This window comes from Folsomia candida, unplaced genomic scaffold (assembly GCF_002217175.1).
Source record: "Folsomia candida strain VU population unplaced genomic scaffold, ASM221717v1 Fcan01_Sc002, whole genome shotgun sequence".
In the NCBI taxonomy this organism is placed as follows: Eukaryota; Metazoa; Arthropoda; class Collembola; order Entomobryomorpha; family Isotomidae; genus Folsomia; species Folsomia candida.
The window spans coordinates 10,503,643-10,509,689 of NW_019091194.1; the positions used below are offsets into that span (position 1 = coordinate 10,503,643).

General features: G+C 34.8%; 1 long non-coding RNA gene across 1 annotated transcript; it reads left to right on the forward strand.

The window, feature by feature from the left end:
• Positions 1-557: 557 nt before the first annotated feature.
• LOC118434268 lies at positions 558-1,351 on the forward strand. The gene is made up of 3 exons (XR_004833886.1): positions 558-599; positions 918-1,014; positions 1,278-1,351. It is a non-coding gene; the product is annotated as an uncharacterized LOC118434268 (long non-coding RNA).
• The last annotated feature ends 4,696 nt before the right edge of the window (positions 1,352-6,047 follow it).

Below are 6,047 nucleotides of genomic sequence, written 5' to 3' on the forward strand. Positions count from 1 at the left end.
ATACATAAATACAAATGGAATTGCAGCCAAAATTCATAATCTGTTCGTTCAAACTATTCAAATTAAATACTTAAAATTGTTGTATGTCCAGAATTTAAAATTTATTTAATACCTGACAGTGTGATCGGAATAATAAAATATGTAATGAAATACGTACTGGAAAAAATTGATTAATAGCAGCTGATAAAAATCTATGAGATATTTATATTTCAAAGCTAAAAATTTTCTATTGTGAGAAAATTGAGACACCAAAGGTTGAATAGGATGATGATGGTTTCCTGTATATCTATTAAATTGATTACAAGTTTGCTCTATAACAATTTTTACGATACGCATGATGAAAATCCAACGAAAGAAAATGGATTATTATTATAATTTTGTATTGAAATGAGATATAAATGCCGGTGGAGGGTTGGGTTGGGATGCAATATGAAAGCAATAAATGGTCAGAAATAATAACAGCCTTTGGTCAGGTACAAAAATAATCAACTAATCCAACAACATATGGCCACTAGCTATATAACTCAATTTGAATACTAAATAAGTTAATTCGCATGCTGACACACACACACACAAACAACGCAGCAAAAAATTATAATGTAAATTACTTGTTTTATTTTTTATTGGCATTATTCACCAGTGGTTTTAGTGTTTTGTGTTGCATTGATTAAATAGTTACCTATATACATAGTTTGCGGCTAATGGATAAAAAAATTGGCATATTTTTAATTGAATTTTATAGAATTTACAACAAGAAAATCTCATTTAGCCCAAATTTCGTTCTTTTTTGTATTATCTATTACTTTCCTTCACGAACTGCCAGTCTCAGTTTTTATGCAAATGTACAAAGGAATTTGCAAAGCAATAATAATTTTATTGATTGATTCACGAATTTGATAAAGTATTTGTTTCATTAGGGAATTGCTGTGCAGCGACCAATCTATCACTTCTCCTGTTCAAAAGGTTTATCCATTCAATTCACCACCAGCCATTGCCCGCAGTTTATATGAGCAGGTAGTAATAATACGCAAGAAGCATACTTTGTTGAGTGGATATGTATGGACAGACTTGTTGTAATAGAATAGTTGCATGTGAAATCTATATCGCATGGCAAAAGCGTATGAAACAACAAGCCCAGTTTTAATAACTTAATTGGGGACCAGTCCAAAAAACGTAATAACAGCCGTCTTGTAATAATAACTTTGTAGAATCTATCCACCAGAGCAGCTCGCATATTACGAAGCACATTGATATTATTATGGACTTGATCTTGTTAGGTGGACTCAACTGACTGGTAAAAGTGGCAGAATCAACTCTCCATCATAATCCAGCCAAACCAATTCCCAGAGATGTAAGGGTCAGATAAATTACATAATTTACGCCACTTTCTCTGTATCGAGAAGAAATTGAGACATGGCCATGTTCGCTCAACTACTCGTGTATGTATGCTCATGCAGACTTCCATTAGACGAGAGAAGAACAATGAGGGACGGGGCAGACTCGGCTGAAGAACACGGTATCTTTTTAACTATCTCCATCGGCAATTGTTTAGACAACTTAATAATTGAATGGGTACTGACGGCTCGTTTTTTTCTACTTCCAATGATTGATGTCCCTTAATTACATAGGCACACACACACCCCAACCAGCTCGGATTTTCAAATGGTGGGTATAGGTTTGTACTTATGTGGGACCCCTTGCTGCCAATAGTGTATAAATAGGCTGTAAAAAATGTCCACCTCATACGGAATTTGTGGCTCGATTGATTCTTCTGCAGATCGTGTAAGAAATATGTATCAAACTTTTTACAGCTTTTAGACTTGAGAGATTGTTAAATTAGGGCGAAGGTCGTTAAAATGGAGGAAGAAGGAGGGTCAGTCGTGGTAAAGAATTAAGGGTCGTGTCATACCGACGAGAAGGAGTCATGCAACCAAGAAAATGAGTTCATTTGGGGAAAAGCACACAATGCTCGTTATTACACGGCGAAATTGTAAATTACACATCATATACACACAATCGTAATGTGGGGGAAGTACAGAGGATGACGAAGGACGGGATGCAGTCTGCTGCTCAAAGATATATATTCATAATTTTCATGCTTTTGTAGGAGGATATGCGGGGCATGGAAAACATGAAATATTTGCATATGGTGGATCTATTTAGTGCAACTTTTAGAGAGAGGAGCAGAGAATAAAAAAAATTGGAAATATGAATATCAGCAAATGTCTCCAAACTACGTGACAAAAGAGCAAAGCATTGCAACAATTCCGAATATGAAGCCTATTTTTATTGCCAAAAATCAACTCAACTGGTTCAACTCATTATTGATCCACATTTGATAATAACCGTCATCTGTGCTCCCTGCCAAATGTTCCACTTGAAGCTGAAATTGCTTTTATGTGGGAGTTTTTGGCGGATTCACCCTACAACTAGCATAAACCCTGCAATTTTACAGAATAAAAAAGCCAAAATGCACAAACAATCATTTAAAGTAATGCGATATGATAACGTGAGGGCCAATTTTCTAAAACAACTTGCTCTCGCAGTATCATTACTTTCATAAGAGAGCAGAATAAGGCCCGGTCTTGCTTGATCTTGATTAAATTACCTTCAGCGGTATTTATTAGGATGTGAGTTTGTGGAATACGTATAAATATTTGCAAAAGTTTTATATGTATGTCTGAAAAAGTAGATTGTATTGTTTAAGGGGAATTATTGATACATGGAAATAAAAGGTTCCGTCCGACATTAAAATATGTCATGTATTCAGATTTAAATTGGAGTAACTTGTATAACTGCTGGCCTCTATATAATTTCGAGTAATGATATCAAAATATTCAGTGTGGATGGTACTATATTTCCAAGTTTTCATGCTATAAGCATTTATGCGATAAAACGTTTTAAAATAAAATTATCGATAAAATGGTGGTCCGTTCTTTCTCTGCTTTGTTCAAGGTTTCGACTATACATTACTTAGAAATAATTGATGATGGTAAAAAAGAGTCAAACCAAATCAAAAGGATGACAATAAACATAAAATGAATAACTCCGAGTGAGTGACATTTTGATTTGAATGAAAATGATGATGCTCTTGCTCTTTGAGTGAAGAAAAGTGTATGTGGCTTTTGGGAGACTTTTTTGAAAGATTATTCAAAAGAAAAAGACTAACTCGGTGCATTTCTTATTGTATAATAATAATAATAATAAAATGACCTTTAAACAAAGTCAGCTCAAGAATAATACGCGAGAATTCAGTTTTTATGGTTGTGAAAATGGTTAGCTCACACTGTGACAAATCCGTGTGACAAATCGTGTTATATTTACTATTCCCGTCCCATGCACGCACCCTTTTCTTCTTTATAGAATTCTTTAGCATTGGTTTTGTAGAATGACGCTGATTTTTTTGGCTGAGTGGGGAATTTTTATTTGATATACTATGAATACGTGTAAAATTAAGCAAGAAATTTGCAAATGCTATGAAAATGTGCAGAATCTGTATACAATTGTCGTTTTAAGAGGACAGAGAGAGAGAGAGAGACGAGTAAAAAGTGCATACGTCGTCGGAGAGGGAGAGGCAATAAACAGTTTTTATTATAACCGAGGGACGTCGAGGGAGGGTTCAGATATGATCATCATCAGGGATTTGTTCAAATCTTGTTCTCTTTAATTCCCTATTCCCAAATCTAATCTAAAAATAAGGAATAATATTAACAGATTTCCCAGATTAACCAACACACTCTAATAGCGCATGTAGTAGTACGTATATACAAATATACACGAGGAAAGTACGTAAATGGCAGTTTCCCCACAGGGTCGCCTCCCGTTTCTCTCCTCTTTAGTTCCAGCGAGAGGTAAGTAAAAGTCGAGAGTCGAGAAAGACGGAGTGTAAGTAAAAGTTTTTCATGACGACGTAGTAAATAAGTACACTATTTCTCGATACTCTGTTTTTGATGACAAAAATTTGGAAAATTATTTTTTATTTTTACTACATTTGCGTCATTTGTACTACTTTTAGGAACTTGTTTAGATCTTGTGCATGTGTAGACATTGGGATCATTGGAGATGACATTTTCCCATTTAAAACTATAAACAAATTATAAATAAGTTGACATTTCAACTTTTCCTGGAGGAGCGCAAATTAACCTAATTTTTGTGAACTAAATTACAAACTTTTACCCACAGTCGACAGTTGTGACTACCCATGAGGATACACAAGATCTTTTTTCCAAGATCCTGATTAAATGGATGGTCTCATTGATTTATTGATCCATTTACTCATATCGGTTTTAATTACGCATACAGTATCCTTGAAACCAAGATCACAAATGTTTCCCAATATAAAATTACAATAACACAATCTGTAAATAAGAACAATTATTTGGTATCGACTGTGTAATAGCTTATTAGTTTAATGCTCAGGGATCAGAAGAACGTCATCATGTTCAATGGGGAACTTGGATACATAGGAAAACATATAAATGCATACGTGCCTTCCATAAGTGATCTCTGGTTTAAAACTTTGTGGTGTTGGCAGGGGGTTTATTGTGGTACTTAGGAACCCTCATCGTAAAGTCGGTGTTTGTTGTGTGAGGAGCCAGCGGGACTCTATTTAGTTCATGTAGCGTTAGTAAATCGATAAATCTTTTATTAGTTTCTCTTTCACTCAATTCGTCACACAATCTCTAATTTAAATTGGATCTCTCTAATCTCGTCCCTTTTCCTCCTCCTCCGCCTGCTGCTAATAGCACATAATGCGATGATGATGATCCTCTCCGTCCACTTTATGTCACTTCGATGATTGATTATTTTAAATGTCAAAGAGTGATAACAAGGCTGGGAAATGGACTTTTATATAAGCTTTAGAAAACTTGCTCAGTAGAACAAATTACATAAGTACAGTAATAATAAGAAGGCAGTCAAGATTTATCATTTGTTACAAGAAGTCAAATTATATTTTCTTAATATGTGCATACATGCAATTTATCCATCCATCCAACACGGAACAAAAAAGCAATCAATTTAAGATATATTAATTTGTTTCCTTTTTAAAAGCAAAAGAGAGGAAAGCAAAAAAAGTACAAACGGTTAATTAAAACGTAATTCAAAAGTCTACTTTATCCTCTTTTTTAGGAGCATTCATTTCCATTCTTTCCCTTAACAAGCCCCAGTCAAAACAAGGTTGGCAGATTGGATGTCTTCATATTGTTGTTTTGTGTCGTGGTGAAAAGAGTTGTGTTTGTGAGTGATGGGAGAGTTAAATAACTTTGGTGAATGACAGATTGGAGAATGTTTTTTTGGATAATTCGTGTTATTTTCTACTTCTTCACTAACAATAACTTTTGAGGGAGAAAATGTATGGAAATTGTACATATTGATGACTGGATTTAAGCCATGTTTTTGTGTGGAATTGTAAACACGGGAGGATATTATGTATAAGGAGAAGGAGGCAAATAGAGAATTGAGTTGTTCTATGTACGTGTATACGTATATATTCTGATTTGTTAGAGGAAACTCATCTCATTAATCATGAGTTTTAGAATTAATCGTATTTCTCGACGTGGACGTCGACGGACAGGTCTCTTATTAACACATCCACATTATTAAGGGGCGAAAGCCCTTTATAAGATCGTTATGTCCGTCTGTCTGTCGGTAACTCCGATAACGCGTGAACGAAAAGACATCGAGACTTGAAACTTTTAACGTAAATCAAGGGACAAGACGAGTTCAAAGATGGGCACTGTAGGTCACACCCTGCAAGGTCAACAACGGTCAACAAATGTTAAATTTGATACATATGTCAATTTGAACTGAAATTTAAACCCAAATTCAATAGTGACCTCAAATGTTACAAATGGTCACACAATAGTTAAATTTAACAGATTTTCGATGGACAAAAACAATACCAAAAGATCCATTTTGACGTATAACACCCTGTTTTCACCCGCTGGTTACATTCGTTGTAACGGTTTATTAACACTTCCACTTTTCTCTATCGCCCAACTCTGCATGCCGTCCATTACAAAATATAATCATTCCTCTCCACTTCT